This window comes from Enhydra lutris, unplaced genomic scaffold, assembly GCF_002288905.1.
Source record: "Enhydra lutris kenyoni isolate GAN:26980312 unplaced genomic scaffold, ASM228890v2 scaffoldscaffold47, whole genome shotgun sequence".
NCBI lineage: Eukaryota > Metazoa > Chordata > Mammalia > Carnivora > Mustelidae > Enhydra > Enhydra lutris.
Genome location: NW_019154131.1, coordinates 4482743 through 4509223, shown reverse-complemented (window position 1 = coordinate 4509223; position 26481 = coordinate 4482743). Strand labels below are relative to the sequence as shown.

At 35.4% G+C, this 26481-nt stretch overlaps 1 pseudogene; it reads left to right on the top strand.

The window, feature by feature from the left end:
• LOC111156585 overlaps positions 1-26006 on the top strand; it is a 32957-nt pseudogene extending 6951 nt beyond the window's left edge.
• The last annotated feature ends 475 nt before the right edge of the window (positions 26007-26481 follow it).

The following is a 26481-nucleotide window of genomic DNA, read 5'->3' as shown; positions in this document are numbered from 1 at the left end:
TATAAAGTAATTTAAAAATAGCTTATGTGCATGGTATTTTGTGGGGTATTGCCATTTTATGTTCATATCTCATTTGGATCACTTTATTTAGGTTAAGTACAATGCATATTTTAAGTTATTAAAGTAAATTATTAAGTAAAACAAGATGTTAATGAAAGGAGTAAGGCACAATAGAGCTATGTTTTACAAATCTAACAGTCTTTTTAGACTTAAGAATCAATTACTTGAATATAAGTTGTATGCACCCTGAAAAAAAATTAATTTCCTGAGCTCTCGTTTGGAAAAAGATACAAAATTTAGGTCAGATTATACTTGCTTACAACATACTAAAACTTCATGAAGAACAAAAAGTGTGTTAGGTGCCCAGGCATTGTCCTTCTCCAAGAGTCGCCTTCCTTTAATGTTTCTAGGAAGAAGGTTAGACCCATCTCCTCCTCTTCCTCCCATGTCAGGCTCCTTTCCACCACTCTGATCCCCCCTCGGGGGCCTTACTTTATCTTGCATACATGTAATGAATTCTTGCTATGGATCAGGCATTTCATCAAGTGCTGGAGAACGAGTAGTCAGCAAACTATGCTTATGGGTTAATTATATAATCATCAACACAGATTAAAAACTGTAGCAAGTGGAAGGTATTAAGATGATTGAGGAGTCTCATCTTCTGGGTGTAAGGGAGTCTTTTCTGTGCAAGTTACATTTAGAGTGAAATCAGAATGGTGACTTGAATATAATCACCCACTAAAATAAATAAGTAAAAAAGGTTTTAGGTGCATCAGACTTTGCTAAGATGTGTTGAAATGTGTAAATAATTATTCTCAAAATATAGGGTTGTTTCCTAGATAAAGAGGAAACTCTCCCAAATGAAACCCTCTACACGTATCCCAATTTCTATACTTGTTTCCCTCCCTGAGGATATTCTTCTTCGATCTCGCTACCAGCATACTTTTTCTCCCTTCAGGGAGTCAGCAAAACTGATAAACCATCAGCAATTAGTTTACCAAAGTCCAAAATTTATTTAGCCTAAAACAGTATACAGACTACAAGTAAGGGAGATGACGTTTCTATACCCCAGCCTAAGGCAACAATTCGAGCTTGGTTTGGTCCCTCTAAAAAATCTAGCTGTCTATAAAATTTATCCACCAGCATGAGACAGAATTTTCCATTTCATAAATACATAGTCTTCTAAGAATAACGCTGATCCTTGAACTCAGCAGAGTTTCAATTCAAATTCAGGGAAAAGATGTTTCCCTAAAAGCCCGGTAATCTGCATAGGGGTCTCCACTCGGAGTAGAGGCAGTGCTTTGTGTAGCCATTCACCTTTTAGATTGTAACCAAGGCATAAAAACCGGGACTCATGTCAAAGCCACCCTTCACACACCAATGCGAACCATCTACCTGGCCACAGAAAAATGAAGCAAAAACTTTACATTGATTTTCCCTTATAGTTTGGACCAGGTAAAATTCTGAATCAAGAGAGGCCTTATAATCTTTGTAGGGGGAGGAAAGGCAGGCCAAGTGTCTTTTACTCTCAGTAATGAATGATGAGTAGTTGCTCTAACATCCTACACTTATATGGTGGATTGGGGTTTGAGAAATGTCAGTATTCCCACTGATGATGTGGTTAAGAAAAACATTTAGCCAAGAAGAAATTAACTTATTCTTCTCCCTTTAGTCAAATATTTTGGGATGGTGCCCACCTATAGGAAAAAAAAAATGTTTTCCCACTGAGGTTTTCTATCTCCAACAAGTCCTGAGTAGGATTTTCCCTGTGTAAAAGCCTTTCCCAGGCTGAGTGTTATAGACGATCCTTATCATTTTACAACTCAGCACATTTATTGTTTCATTATGGAGCTATCAAGTAATGGGGCCCACAAACAAATGCACTCATCTCAACTGCTGGATCATCAGTACCCATCCCTGTGGGCACCCAAACCACTCTGTGGACACTGAGTCATCTGCATGAAACCTTACAGGCAGCATCATTGGGCTGAGGTCTGCTTGTTTGGTTTGCATTCACTAAGCTTTGAATGATAGTGTTTGTGTTTGACAATAGAGTGTGGTTTACAGCTCTCCTGTTTGCTTTCTTACAACAGTCCTCACCATTTTTCTCTATTTGCCTGAAAAAGCCCATTTATGAAATACAGTATGAACCTGGGAAAGAAATCTGCTAGCTCCTACCCTGAATGGTCCTTTCTTCTCACATTGTCTTGCTCTAAATATCAGACCCCCTTTTGGTGAATACTAAGTCAGTTGATACCTAACCATAGCATATTGCTATCTATAAAGAAAACTGAGGCTTTTTAAAAATTTTCCTCTTTTGGATAGTATTCTTCAAAGTGTGAAAGATTTGCTACATTGCTTTTTAATATGTTTGGAAAATACTGAATATTTCCTGGTGGAATCCTGGCAGCGATAGTAAGAATTTTGTAGTATCATCCTACATGTCATCCCTAACACTGTTAATGATCATGAGTCACAAATTACAACACTTTAAAATCACATATCTTATAGGTAACCTCAGAAATCTGTTCAACTATTAATTCCTTAAATTTGGGACTGGAGTTCTAGATGTCATTGTATCAAAAACATCCCTTTCCTCACTACATTTTCTTTCTTCTAGTGCTATAGGAAACTTCTCAGCTTCCCCTGGTTTTCTGGCCTTAACTCAAAACAACTCCATCAAGTCTGAGAAAACTTCCTCAGGACAAGTTTTCCCTCTTTTACTGTAGGTATTGTATATTTGTTAGTACTTTGTGTGTGGTCACTGCACATTAAATATCCAATGAAAAGATTTAGGCATCAAATGAAGAGACAGCGCGATAGAGAATTCCACACACATAAAGGGAAGAAACAGGAGAACAGAGAGGGGGAGTTTGTTTTACGGTACTTATCAGAGAGAAAAAAACCATTTCTTTTTTCCTCATCGAAGGTTTGTGATCCTAACATGGCTGAAGCAATTCAAGAAGTACAAAACATATTTACTACGGTCTCATGGATTTTTATCGGCTTTTAAGTTATCTCATTGGGAAGAAGATTCAAAACCCTGATTTCCTTGTAATTTCTTTCACAATTTTATTAAGACTAAAATTCTATGTGATTTTAAGCCTGCACATTTATTCTTTCTTAAAAGCTTTTCATGTTGCCATTTGATGAATATTGGAAGTGAGTGGATTATCTGGATAAAGAGAATTAGTTTAGGTTTGCATCAGTCAAGAAAGTAAAGCCACCAGAGGCTTTGAAGGGAGTGCCTTACAATATAAATAGTCCTAATCTCCCGCAAGCATTGACTTTCAAGAAAGAGAATTTTCTCAAGACTAGTGTTTTTAATCAGCCAGATCTGCAACAAGATTGAAAGTAATGCTGGTGATAACGGGAGCAGCCTCTGCAGGAGAAAAAGCAGCAAGCAGTCAATGATCTGATTCATGAGGAATGTTATAAGTTGGAGAGAAGGGGGAAATTAAGAAGTCTCCCAGATCCCCTAACTACTTCTACCTCTGAAACAGCCATCTGAAGACATCCCCACCTGAAGTGAAAATGTACCATTTGGCCGGGAACGAGTTATTAGCTGGAGGAGGGCGCGCCAGCGAGATGCTGGAAATGTAGACAGAGCTTTAACGGTCCCAATGTTTCTATTTTTCATGCCAAAAAGGATCAGTGCCAGATACAAAACAGGTGGAATTATTCTAGCATGGATTTGAAGGCAGAAAGGAGAATGGCACATGTGTTTTACCTGAGATGGTAGGATAGCAGTCAAAGCAGTTAAGGTTACAGCGATATGAGAAGAGAAATGGCTCTGGCCACAAATTGCTAGAGTTTCAGCGCTCATGGCCTGGCCCCTGTCCTTATAGTTTCGTTTTTTTTTTTTTGTTTTGTTTTGTTTTGTTTTGTTTTGTTTTTGTTTTTTCTTTCTTTTCTTTTTCTTTTTCTTTTCTCTTTTTTTTTTTAATTTTTAAAATTTACTTATTTATTTATTTATTTATTTATTTTGTCCTAGAAGAGAGAGGAAAGTGCATCTGAAGCACTTGTCTTCAGTGAGGGGAAGGAGTTGGGTCTTTTGGTCTGTTTTTTGTTTTTAGTAACATGTAAATGAAGAAGGGGGAAAAAGTAGAGGAAATAAATGCCTCTAAAATTATTTTAGTTGTATTTTCTTGACAGACTTTTCAAATGTTTTCCTCAAGTGTTTCTACAAAGAAGAAAAGAATTTTCAGTGGGGAAGAGGAGCACATAACCAAAATCATTTCACCTTTTACATGTAATTTGCCTTGAAAAAATTGTGTTGCATACACATTTTTTCACACATCCTGGGGCAAAATTGTTAGACCAATACTATTCTACAAGGCCACTTGTTAACAGATGTAAAGTGTGATCTGATAGTCACTACTTTTGGCAAAACCAAAAGCATATGTTGAGATCTCAGGAAGAAATTTGTTTAGCATATCAATATGGAGTGCCTCACATGCTCAAATGACATGTTCCCAGCACTGCCCTGGGTCACGTCTATATTCACTTGTAGAATTATGACTTACTGTATAACCTGGACTCCCACCTGGAAAGGAGTGACCTGAAGGTCCCTGCTTTAAACACTGTCTCAAAGGATTTTATGAAGTGATTATTAGACAGCCAGCTACATTGAAAATCGGAACATACTGAGGACTCTACCAAGTACTAAGAGAAATTATATTAAATAAAAGAAATGTTATTTCCTCTGAGTGTAATACTTTTCTCTTTTTCTCTTTGATGAATTTCCACATTTCCTTTGAAATTCCTGACATGGGTAACTGAGTAGCTCACTTTATCTTTTGATTTTCCCTGCTGGACTGTCAAGTTCCAAGAGGATATGAAATCTCTCTTTCTCTCCATGTGTGCCCAGTGCCTAGCATGAGATTGGGCAGAGATTTTGAATATAAGGTCGCTTAGTAAGTATTTTAGACTTTGTGAACCATACAGTCTCTGTTATAACTACTCAACTTGGTCTTAGCACAAAAGAAGTCACAGACAATATTTTTTAAAATGAGTGTGGTTTTATTTTAATAAAACCTTCTTTACAAAAACAAGTCACAACCTGGGTATACTCTTCATTCTATGGTTTGCTGACTGGCCTAATACAAAATCTGGCACAAAATAGTGGCTCAGCAAGAAGGTCTTTCAATAGTGCAGACTGAGTTGATGGTCATCTATGAGGATGGAGAGAAGAAGATGGATTGGAGCTACTTGGTGGTTGAACAAGTGGTGATTTGATATGAAAGCTGGGCAAGAAAAAGAGGATAAATTTAAGTTTCTGGCTTATAGAGTTGGCCTTAAAGAGAAGACATTTAAGTTATAAATAGTGGAATTGCGCATATTATCAGAAATGGGGAGGGAGGGATGAGTTATATTTGGTGATACTAAATAGGAAAAATACAATAATACAGTTTATAACAGTGGCTCTTAGACTTTAGTGTGCATCAGAATCAGCCAGAATGCTTGTAGAAAACAGGTTCCTGGATTTATCTCCAGAGTTTCTGATTTGGGGGGGAGGGGTGGAATAATTTGCATTTCTATCATGTTTCCAAATGATGTTCTGGATGTGGTAGAGGTCACTCTTTGAGAACAACTGTCCTAAATCCAAGTGCCAGGTTATGTGTTGCATGTCATCACTACTGAGAGTGAAGGAAACAGACAAGGATCAAGGACAGGATTTGAGGATGCCATAGATATAAAAACATGCATACTATTATCTTCCAAACAAAGATTTAGAGCTCTTTGAGACTAGAGAAAAAATTTTTTCATCTTCCCTTACCAGACATCTTTCTGTGAGGAAGAGTCATGATGTCATCCCTTCCCTCATCCCAACCTTCAATCCTGTAGTGTCTCCTTGGATCTTCTGATATGGTACAAAGCTCATTTGGTCCAGTCTTATCAGACCCAGGTCACATTGCTTTTCCTCTGTTTCTATGGCCTTCAGACAAATGGTCTTCTCATCTTCAAACTACATATCAATTTTCAACATCTGTGCCTTCTTTCCATCTGGCCTAATGTTCCTGGCTCACTCCTAGACTTTCCTACTAAATTGGGAAGGCCACCATCTCTAGCCAGAATCAAAAAGAAAAGAGACATTGCTATTCAACAATCATGTGCCCACTCATTAGCGAAAAGATGAAGAAAATATTGGAAAATGTCAAGCAGGAGGAATATCAGAGGAGGCCTCAAATCTCTGGAACTTTAATCTCTATGGTTAATACTTGTGTTAATACTAATTAATATTAATAAGACAATATTGTTGAGAAACCTCTTGTAAACCTTTCAACTACTAAAATTAGAGAGATCTCTGAGGTGTAGACTGTCTTCTCTATTTTCTTTTTTTGTTGCTCTTCTTTCTCTGCATTATAACTATTTTGGTTATCAAATTAACAATTAAAAGGACAGCCAGTATCTATTGAATGCTTACTTCTAAGTGCATGTACTGTTAATGTACATTCTCTTATTTTCACAACCACCACTGAGATAGGTCTTTGTATCTCCACTCAGAGAGATTTGGAGAAGCTAGTTAACTCACTTTTAATGAAATGGTTAATGAGCAACTGTGAGAGAATTTAAGCCAGTACCTGAATGACACGGGAGCCTATTCTCTTTACCAATCTTCAGCTTCCCCGATTTCCTTTCTCCATCCTGCATCACCAAAGAAAAATGCACAGATGTTGCATCTTTAAGGGCTTCACTGCTAATCTGTACATGGATGTAGATAAGTATAACAAGCTTAGCAAGGTTTCAGAGTCAAAGGCCATTTTAACATTTTCAAGATACTGATCCACAACAGGATACAATCTTAAAGATACAAACAACCAGTTGAAAGACTTCCCTCATCATTTATTGTCAAGGAAGGAGTCACCAAACCTTTCCCATCCTATTCCCTCATCATTATTGTTCTTGCCTGCAAGAGAGGAACTGGCTGGCTACTACACAAAAGAAGAGTTCCCTTTTTTTTTTTTAATTTATTAATTAATTTATTTATTTGACAGATCACAAGTAGGCAATGAGGCAGGCAGAGAGAGGAGGAACCGGCTCCCTGCTGAGCAGAGAGCCCCCTGGGATCATGACCTGAGCCGAAGGCAGAGGCTTTAACCCACTGAGCCACCCAGGTGCCCCAGAAGAGTCCCTTTTTTTTTTTTTTTTAGCACTTTGCAAGGACTAGCAGGTGATGAAGGAGAGACTGACTTTGGTTTGAAGAGTTGCCAGTCATATATATATCTCTAAGTGGAGATGCTAGTTACAAGGATAACTTAGATTCATGCTCACCCTGAATATTTATTAGCATTCCAGTGGTCTGAGCAATATTCATACCATAGGGCCTCTGTAATCATATAGCTCTTCTTCTATAAGAACACTAGGCAGAGGCAGTCACAGCTCACCTGAAATTCACAGTCCCGTTAGAGTTAAGCAGGCATTGATTAGGTCTAGACATGTGCTGGGAGGAGAAATAATGTGTGTCACTTATGAGCAAAACACATAAGATCCAGTAGACAGCTTTCTAATTGCCTCTTACATTGACTTGGAAACCACATAGGCCAAGTATTGCAAATGGCATAACCACAAGACAAAGCAGCCTGGATTCCTGAGTCCACCACATGGAAGAGAGCTTTCTTGGACTGTCCCTCAGCCTTGGGTGGACTTCATATGAGTGAGAAATAACATTGTTTTTGTTTTACTGTGGATTATTTGTTACTGCACCACAGCATTATTATCTAAACTATTGCCAGTGATTTTATTTGTACTAATTTATTTACTCTGGACTGGGTCAAATGAAGGTTTCTGTTGATTCCATAATATATCCTCACTCTTAGTTGAAAAAGACCATAGCTAAGTTCAGAGCATAAAATAAAAACAAAAGGTAAGAAGGAAAAAAAATTTCAAGAAATACCATTCAGAATAGAGAATACTTAATTCATATAGACAAATGCAAAGAACTTAGATTTTAAGTGAAAACCTGTAATTCAAGAAAACCATGATTCTAACTGCTTAAAAACAACATTGGATGATATAAGGCCTAAGGGCTTAGAGAAGTATTTATCACATTGCTTACTAAATGGTTTTCATATTTTACAGACATGAGTAAGAAGCATGACAACATTAGAAGAAAGGAAAAAGGCAATAATGATGGAAATTTTGAGGGAGAAAAGTGGCTTAAACATTTGTCAAACATAAAATGTAAAAGGAAGAGCATTTCAACTAGATTTTTCCCTGAAATATACACAGCATAGGCTTTCAAAGAACAAATAAAGGCATGCAAGTGGAAGGGGGTAGACTAAAGTAGAGTGCATTTTAGCCATCCATCTTGGGGGTGACAGAGATCTGAACAACTGTAGGTAAGTGTGGATCATAAATAACGTGTTACCGTCTCTGCAGCCAAAGACAAATAGCTTGTTCATCCGCAAGAAATTTAGGAGAATTTGTGGATGAAAACTTTCCAACCTAAGGGACAAGGACAAATAAGCTCATATATAAACAGCTGGCAGCCCCATTCTGTCTCCTAGTCCACTCCTCCTATTTTACCATTCTCCTGTAGGTGCCTCTGTAGGCGTGTGCATGCAAACATGCACTCATGTAGTACTCACACACACTCCTGCTGCCTTCTGGTCTAAAGCAATCCGTCATTTATAATTAGTAGGTGTTTTATGGTAAATAAAAATTCTAAGTGTAGAGGCAGGTAAGAGTTTTAGGTCTCCTCCTATAACCAGGTTACATGAAAATGAGGCTTTAACAGGAGGAATTTGTTCACACGTACAAACATTTACTGGCAAACAAGCATGTAGCTTATTCAGTAAGCTCCTTTTAGTAGTTTGGCCCTACCTGTGTGAAAGATTTGCTTGAGGCAAATGCAAAAATATGTTATCGGTAGGATTAACCATGGTGACAATTATTCTTAGAATCAGTGGGTATACACCAGACCATTTCAGATTCTGGCCACTTCCAAAAGGTATATAGGTAATTGGTCTCTGGACTCTTACACTACATTCCTGCAAGGAGAAGAAAGTCTGTACAATATTTCTTGCATCCTTATCAGTAACCAAAAAAAAATTATAACACACATTATGCTAATTGGATACTAATCAGACATAAGAACCTTAGCAATAAGGATAGCTGAAGTGCACATCTTTGGAAGGTGGGCTTCTGATTAGAGGATTTAAAATGTTCCTATCCCTGGAGTGTGTTCTCTGAATTAGGCCAACTGACCTCCCATGGGGTGTGAGTTAAATTAACACAAGATACACATATATACCACACTGCTTATGAAAAAACATTGTCAAGGATCATAAGAAGCACTAAATAAGAATTTCAGTCCATGGGGATGGACAAGCCATAGTTTTCAGGACACATGAAGAGAGAGAACAATTATCACATAATTTTATATATATATATATATATATATATGTATGTATATATGTATACATATATATATCTCATACTGATACATATATGCACATATATGCATACTTATATACACACAATAAGCATTAAGCCACCAACTACAGAGTTTGCTCAATTACTTGAATTATTTGGGTAAATGATAACCCTATTAAAGTTAGATAGGACCCTGAAAATAAGATTTTTTTTCCCTTTTCATTGTCAATGGAAGATAAGTTGAAAGAGTGAAGAAAAATATCCTCCATCGGCCATCTTATATGAGAGTTTTCTGTGGTGTAGTGGTTAGGTATGTGACCTACAGAGTCAGGCTGTGTGGTTCAAATCTTTGTTCTGCTGTCTATTAATTGTGATACTAAGCATATTATGTAACTATAATTTATAGTCTTAAAATGGGATGATAACTCTTATGGATGCTGGGAAGATTAAGTAGATAAGATTAAAGATAGATAAGTAAATAATATTAAATAAATAACATGCTTAAAGTTCTTAGAAGAATCTCTAAAACATAGTAAGTAGTGCATACCTGTTATTATTTTTATCATAACTGATATTTTATTATAACTTCAATACTCTAATTCTGTATAATTTGCTGCACTAGAGATGTGATTTGAGAAATATCAAGACAATAATAATGGTATCATAAGATTTTGTGTAGACTAAGTGACATAATGTGCTTGAAGCCCTGGAATACAGCAGTGACCAACTAAGCAATAATAGTCATGAAGTTGAGTGACGTTTCACACAGAACTGTGTTTTTGTAGTTGATATGTTGAATCCCTGGAAATTTTTATGGGCATCCCAGCCATGAAATATACTTTTCTAAAGGGCAATGTCCTAAAGAAAAGCACAAAAACTCTAGACTCTGAAGATCTACAGAGACTCTGCCTTAGGAACCTGTATGCCTCCTTCTGTTTCCCCCACCCTTCTTGTACCAGAAAGAACCCTGGGTGGAGGGAGGGAATATGCATCCAACACAGGCGGGTGAGGCAAGAGTGCAGATCCTGCTCCTCAGCATTGAAAATGGTGACAACCTTAAAAACTGAAAGTCAGAAAGGGAAAAGTTAAACTCTAAAATGGTACTGACACTTAAGCAAAGGCACATCAATTTCACTTTAGTTGAACGGATTTGAAAAGTCAAACTGATAATCCGGTCAACATTTTCAGTGTGTAGCTCTCTCATTTAGTATGTTTAATCCACTCTCCTAGATCATTACACAAATGTTCTGTTTTGTGCCATGGGAAATTCTGATCTTAGCTGATGAAGTACTCAGTCACCTATAATCTTGTGAGAGCCACAAATGATGATAATTGCAATTTATGAAGTAACTAGAACAAAAAACACAATATGCTGAGTTTGAGCTGAGGTAATCGTATTTTTACTTCAGATCAGCAGAAATTTAAGAAAAAAATGCAACACCCTTTGAGCACTATTTCCAATTTTTTTCCCCTCAATTTTATTAACTACAATCGTTAAGGAATTGCTGAAGAAAAGATAAGAGCTCTGCAAGTTGACTTAGAGAATCTGCATAGGAAAGAGGGAATAAACAATGTGCAATCTGTAAGAAGCTATGGAAGAAGCAAAGAAGGTTTAGGCTGTTGGAAACAATATTCAGTTGCTACTGAAGAACTTTGAAATTGAATAGGGTCACCTCTAAAGAGCTGGGTGACCTTGAACTTTTCATTTCTCCTCTCAGAACCACTTTTTCCTCATTGATTAAATTTGAGAATCCAAATAGGTTACCACTAAGATGTCTATCATTCGTCAAATTCTGTGAGTAATTGTAAGCTATTACTTAAATGTACTTACTTACTTACTTAAATGTACATTACTTAAATGTAAGCTATTACTGTACTTTATTATGAATAAACATTACATGTATTATCTGAGGCTGTGGGCAGTGAGTGTTCTTTTCTTTAAATGTCTTAAACAGAATTGTTTGTCTGAAGTCTTCATTGTACTTTCTGTCTTGCCAAGGCATCTTTCCTCTTCCATGGTGTTCTGGTATCTCACGTATCACGTATTAGTTTTTGTTTTTTATTTTGTTTTTTGTCTTGTCCCACAGCTATTATAAGTTCTTGCAGCTCAGGAATCATGTCTAATTTACCTATTTCCCCAGTGCGTAGGAAAGTGCCTGGCATTTAATGTGGAATGACAGAATAAACAAGGGAATGACTAAGTGAATAAATGACTGAATGAATGGTTTGATATCAATGAGGCAGAAAGTAAGTAGACACTGAGTACTGAATCATTCAATACAATTCAGTGTTAAAATGTATCTTCAAGTTCCTATTTCATGAGCTCCTCACAAGATACTACCCAAAATGGTTCTTACAGCATTTGTTTTGGCTGACAGCATTCACATTCAGTGAAAATGACAGTGAGCTTGAGTATAGAAATATTCTCAAGAAATAACTTTAGAAATAACTTTAGAAATAACTGTTTTTATGAATGGATAAAGATGTGGTATACACACACACACACACACACACACACACACACACACACACAATAGAATACTATGCAGTCATCAAAAGAAATGAAATCTTGCCATTTGTAACAATGTGGATGAACTAGAGGGTATTATGCTGAGCAAAATAAGTCAATCAGAGAAAGACAATTATCATATGATCTCCCTGATATGAGGAATTTGAGAGCCAGAGTGGGGGGATTGAGGGGTAGGGAAGGAAAAAATGAAACAAGATGGGATCGGAGGGGGGAGAAAAACCATAAGAGATTCTTAATCTCGCAAAACAGAGAGTTGCTGGGGGGAGGGAGGGTATGGAGAGGATGGTTGGGTTATGGACATTGGGGACGGTATGTGCTATGGTGAGTGCTGTGAAGTGTGTAAGCCTGATGACTCACAGACCTGTACCCCTGGGGCAAATAATACATTATATGTTAATAAAAATAATTAATAAAAAAAGAAATAACTGTTTTTGCAAACCTAATCACCATCAAACAGCCATCACAAAACACCTACTTGAGTAGGAATGGAGTATATATATAAACCAAGACTTCATCATCAACCTTGGGGATTGGTTCACTCTGGTCCATTGGCCAAATATAACTCATCACCTGTTTTTGTAGACCCTGTGAATTAAGAATGGTTTTTACATTTTTTTAATGTTTGGGGGAAATTTTTAAAAAAATAATATTCATGGCACATAAAAACTATAGGAATTTCGAACTTCACTGCCCATAAATTAAGTTTTATTGGAACACAACCATGCTCATTCATTTGTTATTGTCTGGCTGGTTTAATGTCACAACAGCAGAGTTGAGAACTTAGACAGACACTGTATGGCCTGTAAGCCTGAAATATTTACTGTTTAGCCCTTTATAAAAAATTTGCTAAGATTTGTTCTAACTGATGTTCAAAGTTCCTTTTGTCCTATCAAAACCAATTTACAGTGATGGCTTTGTGTATAGGGGAGCTGCTTCATCTTCAAATGGAAAATTTCAGTACCTGCAAAACTTGGAGAAGGTTTATATTATAATTTCTTTGTTTCTTTGTTTCTTTTTTATGGAAATAGGATATCTTAAAGAAAAGATTTACTCTAATCAATTTTTTCACATTATTTTATGAAATTTAAGCCAAGAACTATGGTGAGCAATTAAAGTCTTTAAAATAATACATTTTCATTTAACTTAAATAAATTCATCACATATTTATTTATTTATTCCACATTTCCTCTTAATCCAAAATGAGTTATCAATATTTTTCATTCGAATTCAAGCAGGGGTCTGATAGATCCTTTTTAAAAGACATTTGCTTAAAATGATTCATAAAGTATCACTGAGCTGTCCATAAAGTTAATATGGTGAAACACACCAAAAAAAAAAAAAAAACAAACTCTTCTTCAATGAAATTAAATGATAAAAAAAAAAAATTCCCTTAAACCTTTTCTCTCAAATTCTGAGGGTTAACTATAAGAAAAATAATTACTAGCTGTGTTTAGAAAATTATCTAACCCATGAAATAAAAAGTCTAGAAAATCACACATTTTGGTTTTGTAGCTATTTCATTTGTGACGTTTTTACTTTTTCTCAAAATGCTGTTCCTCAAGTTAAGAAAAAGTCTCCACCAGGTTAATTTACTAAATATGCTAATTTGTTCCATGGGAGCAAATCATTTCTAAGTAACTTCTACATATGATCACGTTGTAAAACTACTGTAGTTTGTATATTTAAGAAAATATTTTTCCACATAGGCTAAATTATTTATGTAATAAGTAACCATGGTGGGAAAGTAAATCTTTCAGTTCCAAATCAATGAGAGGGTGAGTTGTTATCTGGCTGATTAGTGGTGATTAGGCTCTTGGAGCAAATCTGGCCTACGTGCTGGTGAATGCCAAATGGCTGAAGGCCACCTCTCTCTATACTCCTTTGCTGGCAGTTATCTTCCAGTGAGTTGGAAGAAGCCACAGTTCCAGCAGCATGATTTTTGTTCAGTGGCTCAAATTGGCCATTTTCTTCTGCTTAGATCATTGTCCCTACCAGGCACTACCTATTGGTGGTCATATTATATAATGTTACATATCAATTTTACTTCAAAAAAAAAAATAAAGGCACATCATGACTTCCTCTTTCTTACTTTTTTATCTGGGTAAAAGGAAATACTCTCTCATAAGACTCTCTTAAAAATAAATAAACATTAAAAATAGAGTGGTGACTCTACCCTAGATATTTGTAAAACATATGCAATAAAATCCCAGCTGTGATCCTCAATAATCTTGTATAAGACTAGGAAGATATTTAAATTTAAAAGGAAGTTCTATATCCTTGCCTTTGAGACATCAATAAGTATATTGTCTTGGCAGATGCTTCATTTTTTTTTAACCATTGTTCATAAGTATTAAATCAAATCAACCCCCAAAGCATTGTGGGCTTTGCTGTTGTTGTTTTTGTTTGCTTGTTTGTTTATCTTTCAAAGACCATACAAGTCAATGCACATCATAGCCTTTTCATGTCAGGGAGTATCAGTATTTAGCTCCTATCAATTACTTAGGATAGGAGCCTTAGGAATAAAATATTAAAAAAATTTGTAAGCCCGGAATTCTGGAATAATTGATACTGGAGTTTCTATATGTACAGTCAAGGAATAATTTCCTCCCACAGTAAAGATTTAGAGTAAAAATATTCTCACCGACTGCACATGTGGATTAATAATATGGTTATTTAGGAATAACTGAGTAGAGTAACATGCATAAGTGACAGATGCATATCATGTCTTTAGCTCCTCAAGTTGTTTGTGGATAAGAGCATGGTTTTAATGCTTCAGAATTCTTTTTAATCAGGTGCTACAAATTATAATAATTCGCATATTAGTTTCCCTAATTTATAAGAGTCAGTTATGACAATCTTGTGCAGACACTGTGGTTATATCATCACACCCTGCTCTGCTGCCTCTTTAATGCATCAAGAATATCTTGGGACACCTGTGTGGCTCAGTTGTTAAGCATCTGCCTTCATCTCAGGTCATGATCCCAGGACCCTGGGATCGAGCCCCACATCTGCAGGAAGCCTACTTCTCCCTCTCCCTCTCCTACTCCCCTCCTTGTATTCCCTCTCTCACTGTCTCTTTTTCTCTGTCAAATAAATAAACAAAATCTTTAAAAAAAAAATCTTAAGAATCCTCTTCCATCTCTATTCTTGATGTTATGGGAGTGGGGGATACTAATCATATCTGCACAGGTGTATTTTTATAGAGCTGCCAGAAAATCCTTCTGCTCATTCAAGAACATCATCTGTCTATAATTAATGTTCTATCTGTCTTCTTGAAATAAAGAAATAAGAACCTACCCATCCCAAATTTCACCCAGCAGTTGGATTCACAAGCATCAATTTAAGCTCTCAAAGATACTTCATTATGATGACAATACTAGGGTTTTTTTGGTTTTATTTTTGTTTGTTTGTTTGTTTTTGCTGAACATAATTGGTGATTTTTTGTTTTTTTTTTTTGAAGCTCTTACTGTCTTGCTCTCTCTCTCTTTCCCTCCCTCTTTCTTTCTTTCTCCTTTATATTGGCCAATTGGTTCCAATTTCATATTAACTTCTTGTATGTGCTATGATTTTTCAACATTACCTTCTTTGACCAAACAGGCCTTGCTGGGTCCCTCCTTGTCAATTACATTTCTTCACATTGAATACTGGACCAGCACCTCTTTCTGTGTAATTAAGAAAAAAAAAACCTTATATACTTCATTTTGCCTGAGTATCTTTGGATTTTCCATGTCTGTGCAGATTCCCACATGTATGCTATTAAATTTTATTTTCTCCTATTAAGAAAATTAAAAAGATAAACATTTCCTTCTTTATTATTTTAGATAACGAAGTATAATAAAAATTAACAAAATAAACCTGTAATCACATCAAGGAACTTATGTGTATGTGAAATCAAATTAATGCATTATAAATTCTTAATGAAATTACTGTGGTGTTTATACACACCGTGCAAATAAGAATTTGGAAACCCAAGTTGGAAATATAATATGAGATTAGGAACTATACATTATGTCACTGTGAGTTTGCTATGGATTCTTATATCTAAGCCTGACAAAACATAATATGAAAGAACGAATGAACCTGGATTCAGGTCTCTGAATGCAGGACAGAAACATTCCCTTCAGAATGTGGCTGCCATTTTCACTGGACTCTTTATCTTATCTGTAAAGACACTAACAGTGTCCATTCTTGCAGTCAGATTTTTCCTTTGTTTTGCTCTTTTCATTTATTTGGTACAAACAAATAAATGCGGGGATCATCTTCCTGAGCAATGTTCTGTTTACCTGCTTATTCTAATAGGATATTAAATTTTCTGGCTCATGTCATTCTATCCCAACATGAAAAAATAGTTGTGGGAATGGTATTGCCGGCACAAAAACAGTGGTGACTGAAGTAAACCCAGCTATTTACACAACTCTGTGTCACTAGGGATACATTTTCAAGGCTCTTTTCAGAAATAAGTATATCTTAGGACGTCATTCTCTTTCCCATAAATTCGGGTGCCAAAATGGAAGAGCTACAGGGTTGCAGGCATATTTGGGAGCAGATGGTAATATCTACTGCTGTGTCCAAATAGGCTGGTGGGCATATTTATCTGATATGTTTTTGAGCTATGATAAGAAGCCAACCATCTCTCTTTATTCACCACCGAGGAATACACTTTCAAGTAAAGATAACCTTTTCTGTAGAGTCTGCTTGCCAGTTAAAAATAAATAATACACCTGCTGAATTTTTGTGTTTCTTCAATGACAGTCATCACAAAAAGAATAGTTTTTATGGCTTGTTTAATTTTTTTTAAAGTATTTCTTTAAAGTACTTGTGTATAAATAAGATCATTGCTTATTAACATTGTACGCTAATTAGAACACATTTTCGCCTTAGTTCCTTAAAATATAGACTTTTTTTTAAATTTGCAGTGCGTCCTAACCCTTCAGTATAGCTCTCTCTAACTCTAATTAATTCGCATTGCAAAAGAAATGAGTTTGATCTCAGCTGTAGAAGTCACAGTGACTTATCCTTTCAATGAGGTGATAATTGGTGTCTGGTTGATTCTATTCATAGAAACCATGGGCCATAAAAAAATAATCCTCACTTCTATTACACAGCATGAAGCTCCCAGTAGCACCTATGCTGTTTCCTGGTATGAAATATTTTTATTCTTAAACCATAATTCCCAATTGTGGAAATGCATCTTTTAAGCAAATACCTACTGCCCGGTTAAGAGTTACTCAAGAAGACATTGTCATGTTGCTTTGCATGTGGTCACATGGGCTTTAACACAGAAGATTATGTTATTTACCTCCAAAACACAAGGCCCAACAGGGCAGAAGTTAAGGTATCTTCTTACAAAAACAAAAACAAGTACTATTCACAGACATTTGTTCAACATAAAGATGATTGGTGATATGCAAGGTATTTTTACGTGGGTGTGTAACATTTTGAGACATATGACAGACTATAAATGTTCCTGCTGGATATATTTGCAAATTATGAAGCAAATAAGGAAATTATTAATCATGAACTAGCACCAAAGTGAAGAGCTAAAATATCACCAATATGATTGCATTTATTTGGATGTGGCTCCTTACCTCTTCTATCACCTGTCCCCAATAAATATGTGTATGACCTGCTTTGTGTTTATCATTGTTTTGGCTATTATGAAGTCTCATCACATATTTATCCACATAAACATACACACAACTTTTTTCATTAAAATATCATCATACCCAGTATTATCTCTTACTTGCTTTTTCCTCTCAATATTATGGTTGTAAGAATTATCTGCACCTTTTTATGAAACCACAGTTTGTTCTTTTTCACTATTACATAAATCCTCTGTACTATGAAGATTTGTACCCATTATTTTGTCTATGCAAATCTCAGCTGTTTCCAACTTTTTAATAACATGAACAATACTACCATACATATATTTGTATATTTCTGTTGGTGAACATGTTTAAAAGCCTCAGTAGGAGTGGAATTGGTTAAGATGTTCAAATGAGCAACTCTACAAAATGTCTGAATTTGTTTAAATTTATTACCAAAAATTTATCAACTTGTATTTTCTCTCATAATATGTAAGATCTACATACTTGCAAAGAGGTTTTAAATCACTGGGCTATCCTAGACATAATTGTTATGATAATGGTTTTTATCATTAGTAACTTTTCTGATGTTATTGCAAGTATACAGAATTATAATAATAAATGTAAATAATAATAACTAAAATAAATTATGATGACATAGATAATAATAAATATATTTATGGGACAAAATAACAGAAATCAGGAACAGTATGAAAGAGAATACATCACTATTTGGAAGAAGAGAAAGAAATGCAATGTGCAGACAAAATATCACCCCAATGAGTGTCCTTGGGGGATAAATGGGTAATGAGTATTTGTTATTTTTTTTAATAATTGCATAACATCTACATAAACACGTTTATGTTGATTTATGTAAATATATTGATATCTGTTAAAAATTTAATCATTTCTGATAAATTAAACCCTTTGACCACTGGAGAGTCACTTCCCAATTGCAATTCTCTCTCTAGTTACAATATTAAGAGTTTAGTAGGCAACTTCTTGGATATTATACATATATGTATACATATATGCAATTATATTGTATGTATATTGCATACAATTATAAATATATACACACAGAGGGAATATCGTGAATATTTTTATAAACATGGTTTTATACCAGAAGTTTGCATTTCTTGTGTTTGCTTTCCTTTCTCAAATAAATGTCCAGAAAATCTTTCCACCTAAGTATATATAGCTTGATCTTACTTCATATAAACAATGGATGTCTTATAATTTAGCCATTATAGTTATATGGTTAAATTATAAGACATTATATGGAATGACATATAACTGATAGATATCCTATAATTCAGCCAAAATAGTTATCCTGTGTATGTATTTAGGTTTAAACAGTGTTACAATAAATATCCTAGTGTGCCCTTATGCCTTTGAGAGAATATGGTTCTAAATTAGATACCTAGAAATAAAATGTCTTGACCCAATTGCATAGACATTTTGAATGTTAATAGTTACAGCCAAATGTTTCTTTAAAAAGCTAAAACTGTGAAGGGTCTGACATTTTACTCTACATTCAAGCTATTAATTGAGCCTGCCACAATTTCATAGATGCTGGCAGAAGATAAAACATTCTTGGGTCAGAGACAAGACTTTATTACTCACAGTAGTAGCAGTAGCCATTTTCTTATGCAGATTTCCCAAGTCCACATTCTTACAAGGACATGTGAAGAGTGTCAGGTGATATCTGCACATGTAGTGTGTTATGTGAGAGAAACCTTGACCTTAGGGGACCTGACACTTTATGATGGTCAGTAAGCATGCCTGCCCTGTGATCCAGAGGAAAAGCTTGCCTTTATTGGGTTGAATGCTATACAAACATCATCTTCACTCATTAAGGAGGTGCCATATCTATCTTTCAAAGACAGATCTAAAGCTTTTCAGTATATAAACTCCCTTGAAAAGACAGTTTATAACACAGGGCTGCTACTCATAAGATACACAGAAATAGGAGAACCACAAAGAATTACTTTCCAACAATTCCCTTCAGAGAGGATTTCCACTTGCTTCCTTTAGGAACCATGGTGGTTACTAACTTGTGGGTACTTTAAATCCTTTCCAGGTTAATTCAGAAGTATCAAGTTCAGTCCCCCTTAACTTTCGCTGCAGGATCCAATCTGAATCTCTTAATTACAGTGCTGATAATGCATTTTCTTTTAGAACAAATTATTTTTTTTCCCCAAGCGCTTAACCACCAGGGAGGAATCAAGAATATGTAACACCTGTTTTCTGCAAATATCAAAGAACATATATTTTGTTATGATATTATATATTTATATACATATATATATATATATAACATATATTTTATGTTATGATATTAGCTACTGCTCATATCCAGCTAATTTTTGCTCTGTATATGGAGAAACCAAGTGTTGCCTTACATTCTGGTATTTTAAGAGAAGAGATGAATCTATATTTTGATGTAAAAACACCCAATTTTCAAGTGTTGGTGAATTAGTTGAAATTGATTAATAATATTTTAAGCAATGTGTGATGGAACAGACAAACTGAAGGAGATAACTATATATTTGATATTTAGGAGCTCATTCGTGACATGTCTTTCTACCCCCAATTATGGCCCCATTCACAAAGCTTTCATGGTATTTTATATACCTCCTCTACTAGATAGCATATCACATTGATTCATGATTTTTTTTCCAATTTAGATAAAATTTATTTACTGTCTTGGAGAAAATTGAACTGAAACCTTTGGGAGTAATCTTTTGTACAAAACAAACTGAGCCTTGGTGGCTCAATTCGTTAAACATCTGCCTTCAGCTCAGGTCATGGTCATAGGGTCCTGGGATTCAGCCCCACATCAGGCCCCCTGTTGAGGGGCAGGGGTCTGCACCCTCTCCCTCTGCCCCTCCTCTCTCCTTGTGTTCTCTCTCTCAACCTCTTTCTCTTTCTCTCAAATAAATAAATGCAATATTAAAAAAATAAAAAAGTAGAAATTATATCCTTATCTGACAAGTATAATTTATATGTTATGTAGTTTTTAACTTCCTCAAAAATATCAGGGTAAGTGAAAAAAGGCAAATACCAAGGACACTACAGTGTATAGTTACATTTTATCCAGTGTCCAGAATAGATAATGGAAGTAACGTGGTGCTTGCCTAGGGCAGAAGACAGGTATGATGGGACTGGGGAGCGAATACAAATAGGCATAAGGTATCTTTTTGGGGTCATGGAAATGATTTAAAATAAAATTGTGATGGTGGTGGCACAATTCTTTATACTAATAATCATATTAATATAAATATACTAATACCCACATTAAAAAAAAAAAAAGTTGACATCCAATGTGACAAACTTGCAGAAGACTCATGGTACACAAGAATTTCTCATCAGTGCAGAAACTGGTGTTTGGGAATAATTGTCAAAACTATTATTTTAGGGCACCTGGATGGCTCAGTCTGTTGTGTCTGCCTTTGGCTAGGGTCATGATCCCAGGGTCCTGGGATCAAGTCCCTCTTTGGGGTCCCTGCTCAGCTGGAGCCTGCTTCTCCCTCTCCCTCTGCCTGCTGCTCCCTCTGCTTGTGCTCTCTCTTTCCCTGCCAAATGAATGGGAAAAACAAAACAACAACAACAACAACAACGACAAAAAAAAACCCTATTATTTTAACAATGATGTCATATTCCATAGTTCAGAAAGGTCCATAGTTGTCTCTTGGGAATCCTAATGACATTCCTCTGCAGGAGGTCACATGGAAGAGGATTTCAGAATCTGGTTGTCTGTGCTTGCAGTGTTCTTAGCACAAAGAAACTCAGGAGACCTCCTTGGGCCTTGCCTATGACCAGTTATATATTTTTATTATACTACAAAATGCCTTGATTTTATAGATAAATTTGGCAAGAATCAAGATCTTAAAAATAGAAATACCTCTCAGTTTTGTATGCCAACCCTGTATTTTACAGCCATAAACTCTTTCAACTCTTATTTAACTAGCTTTTTTTAAAAATACAGATTTCTTCAGATTTTATATGTAGTCAGTTATGTTGTCTATGAATAAAGGGCAGTTTATTTCTTCCTTTCTATCTGGGGGTCTCTTTTTCCAATTTTATTATTACATAAAATAAGACTTAAAAAGAAGTAATAAGAACAGACATCCTTGCCTTGTTTCTAATTAGAGGAAGAGGGCCTTCAGTCTTTGAACATTAAGTATAAAGTTAGCTATAAGCTTTTTGTAAATTCCATCTATTAGTAAAGATATTGCTTTCTATTACTAGTTTATTGCAGGTTTTTTTTTTTTAAGATTTTATTTATTTATTTGACACAGAGAGAGATCACAAGTAGGCAGAGAAGCAAGCAGAGAGAGAGAAGGAAGCAGGCTCATTGCTGAGCAGAGAGCATGATGCAGGGCTAGATCCCAGGACCCTGAGACCATGACCTAAGCCAAAGGGAGAGGCTTAACCTTCTGAGCCACCCAGGCACCCCCAAGTGTCTTTTGGTTTCATTAAATTCTCTATTTTTTTCTACTCTCCAAATTATTTATTTCTGCTCTTATCTTTATTTCATTCCTTTTGCTTGTTCTTCTGTTTCTAGTTTCTTAAGATGTAAGCTAAGTTTGGATAATTTATTTGAGACTTTCTTCTTTTCTTAATATAATCATTAGACACTATAAGTTTCCCTCTATATGCTTTTTTAACTACATCCCACAAATTTTGATATGTTGGGTTTTCAATTTTATCCAATTCAAAGTGCTGCTAATTTTCCTTTGGACTTCTTATTTTATCAATGCATTATTTGTAAATGTATTATTTAATTATAAATACTGGAGAATTTTTAGATTTTTTAAAAATTTTTGATTTCTACTAGGGGCACTTGGGTGGCTCAGTGGGTTAAGCCTCTGCTTTCGGCTCAGGTCATGGTCTCAGGATCCTGGGATCGAGCCCCACATCGGGCTCTCTGCTCAGCAGGGAGCCTGCTTCCCCCTCTCTCTCTGCCTAGTTGTGATCTCTGTCAAATAAATAAATAAAATCTTTAAATAAATAAATAAATAAATAAATTTTTAATTTCTACTTTAATAAGTTATGGATAAAAACATTATTTATGTATTTTTTTTATTTTACATTTGCAGGCTTATTTTATGACCAAGCATATAGTCTATTATGGTGACTATTCCTTAAAGCAATTGAAAATAATAGGCGTTCTGCTCTTGTTGGATGGAGTGTTTTATTTATGCCAATTAGTTAGTTAATATTCTTACTCAACCCTCCTATATACTTACTGATTTTCTCCCTGATTTTCCTATCAATTGTTAAAGAACATCGAAGTTTGCAATTAGGATTGTAGATTTACTTTTTGATCTCCTTTCAGTTGTATTAGTTTTTGGTGCATGTATTTTCAAGCTCTAGTGTTAGGTGCTTACACATCTAAGATTGTTATGTCTTCCTGGTGATTTGACCCACATTTCACTGTGGAATGTCTCTCTTCATCCCTTTTCTAAAACCTACTGTGTCTGATTCTAAAATATCCACTTCAGCTTTCTTTTGGTTGGTACTTACAGTTTATGCATTTTCTTGCACTTTTACCTTTAACCAAGCTATGTCTTTTTATTTAAAGTAAGGTTTTTTTCAATAGCATTTTAAACCAATCTGAAAGTTTTTATATTTTAATTGGTGTGCTTAGAACATTTATATTTTTTAAAATAATTGATATGGCTGGAGATCATAATAATTTTTTTTTAAGATTTTATTTATTTATTTGACAGATCACAGAGAAGCAGGCAGAGAGAGAGGAGGAAGCAGGCTCCCTGCTGAGCAGGGAGCCTGATGCGGGGCTTGATCCTAGGACCCTGGGATCATGACCTGAGCTGAAGGCAGAGGCTTTAACCCACTGAGCCACCCAGGTGCCCCGATCATAATAATTTTTAATTTGTCTCTAAATTCTTAAGTATTAACCATCTTTAAAGTACATTACACATAGTGTGAACTCAGTAGATGTTGATTAAGTTTATATTTCTTTCAGATCCATTGTCTTTCTCCCTGTACTATGGATTTGTTCTAAATATAGTATCTCTAATATTTTGAAATCATAACTTTTTCATGTAAGTTATAAGTGAAAAAATACTTATTATACTTAGTTTCTAAATCACATTTTCTCATGAGTACATTTCATATACCCATGCAGGATGAGAGTAATATAGAAAATGTTAAATATCAATCAGTGAATATTAGATTACTTATCATTCATCTACTTATTACATGTACTTTTGATAACTATGAATCCATTGAAACAGAGGAAGAAAAAAAGTAATACATTTATACATGCCTTGCTGCAGAAAGCAGTAGCAGCATATGGTCATGAATAAAGTATCACCATTTCAATATCTGTGTCTGCTTTAGCTCCCAGTAGTATTATCTGTAGAGAAGACCTTTGCTCTACAACAGAGAATACTCTCAGCATTTGAAAAAGCATTTATTTCTGAGAAGTAGAACAACATGATAGTGGCTTAACATTAGCATGTTTATAACAATAGTGAGCCTAGTGTTTTGTTTTCATTCAAAACACTATTAACCTTTCCCCCTGGAAAATAAAAGTTTAATTTAGGAGCGATTGTTCTAAAGAGACATTACTTTCTCACAGGAGGAGAATCCCAAAGGTGAGCAGAGAGAAAAGAAGGTTGCAGAGATACTCAGTAACCAGTGTATAATCCTGGCAGATAGAATGTGACATTAGAGAGATAAGGGGGGGGAGATATTTTAATTTAGGGTTCTTGGTGTGTCTTATTCCCACACTCCACACAACAACCAGTTGATTGTTAAGCATGATGGTAAATAATATATAGACTAATCCTGAAAGCAAGCAATATGTGATTTGCCCCAAACCTCAGGAAACTCAGTGTTCCAGGGTATCATACACTTCACCATCGGCTTGTCCTATTAAGATTTGTTTAGTGAGAATTTGTGCAAATTTAGTGTTGTTACTGTTTGCTTTATATGTAAGTCATTCCCCACAACTACTCATTTACTTATTCATTCCACAATTGGAATTGTGGAATGCCTTAGGTGCATAGGACTATTGCTGTGCAAACGAAGTTTTTAAGAATTGATTCTGGAGATGAGAACCATCTTTAATTATACTGGGACAAATACTCTTATTAAAGTTACCAAGAATGCTTCCAAGCCTTTTGAGGTCTAGGAAATAATTTGCAATACTAAAAAATGTCTATTTTATTAATAAAACTTTATCAGAACCAGAAACATATTAGAGATCTACCAGAAATGCAGCAAAACAACCAAAAAATGTGCCAATATTAGTAAGAAAAAAAATCTTTAACTTCTCAGTATAGTCAATGGAATAAGATAGCATCAAAAACTCATAAAGAGTGATTTCAAATATGCAGTAACTCAACTGTAAGGATGCAACTTGAAAAAAATGTTGTTTTGAGAAAGAGGATAACCTTTGTTCAAGAGCCATCATTAGTATTACCCCACTTTGGAATACTGAAATGTTCTTCAAGTTTGTATAAATGTGCCAGGCTGCCCAATATTATTGTTTTCTCTGAAACTGTTGTCTGTCAACCAAAAATCAGGCTTAAAAAAATCACAATTACATCCACTCCAATGGATGTAATATCCACTCCAATGGATGCCAATATGTAATATTGGCATCCTCATTGGCATCCTCACTAATCAACCTGGGGATGCACTAGCATGATTAGAAATGTGTGATATTTAACAAGTCGTTTTCCAGAAGAAGAAGAAGATAGAACAACAACAACAGCAACAAGAACAACAAGAAGAGGAGGAGGAGGAGGAGGAAGAAGAAGAAGTAGTACTAGTACTAGTAGAAGTAGTAGAAGAAGCAGCAGCCATTATTCATGTGGTCCAGTCCCAGAAAGATTTTGTGATGATGGCGGGGGCAGTGGCTTTGGGTTGAATCATGGATGGATGGACAGTTCCAGGTGCTGGGAATGTACTGAGACGTTTAGGGCTCCTACATCTTGGTATCCTGCAAGAGGAGGAGAAAAAGAAGTTTGATGCTCTGCAGGGTGTCCTCTCTGCCTTCTTGGAAGAAGATTCTCTTCTTACCATCTTCAAGGAAATTGTGGAACAATGGTCGTTGGAAAGTTGGGATGTTCTCACCAAGGTGAGAAAAGATGAGATACAGGCTATTGCCACCTAAATTTAGAAGCAGGCAGACTGTGGTGAAGCCCAGGATGGTGTCAGAAGGGGAGAAGCAGATAAAGCTGCACTCCTAGCCCAGTCAGTATACTGCTGTGACAGATGCAGAAGACGAGAAGGATGAGAAGGATGATTCAGATACCACCACGATGAATCTTGGTTCTGATACATCTTTATTCCAAAACACCAATGTGGAAGATGTCCTCAATGTTGGAAAACTGGAGTGAGTCTCACTTTGGGATGAGTCCCGAAGGAAGAAAGGATAGGACAAGCTGCAGATGGAGAGGGACAAACTAGCTAAGCAGGAATGCAAGGAAAGGAAAAAGAGAAGGGCACAATGAGGGGAGTGGAGGCAATAACTTTGGTCCACTCTTTTTTTTCTCTTCATGGAGTTGATCAAAGGAAGAACTGATTGTGCACATGTGTATTTAAGAGAAATGAGAGAATGAATAAAGTTGTTTTCCAAGGCATTTCCTTCTATTTACATGGTCCAAAGAAAAATCACAAACACTTCTAATTATAAAATGTGCCATGTCTCTATGGTGTGGGTAGATTATTGTAGCTGATGTCTATACCAAAGATCTGGAATGGGGTTATATAATATATATTATATATATATTATTATTATATATTTATATATTATATATTATATTATTTATATATATTATATATAAATAATATAAATATAATATAAAACTTGTATATTTTAATACTGAAGTTGTGGCTCCTTTTGGCCACTTTGAAAGATTTTTCTCACTTAAGATAAATAGCAGAAATAGTCAGAAAGCTGGCAGTTACAGTTTTCAATCTGAAGAAGCAAAATCATGACCTCTC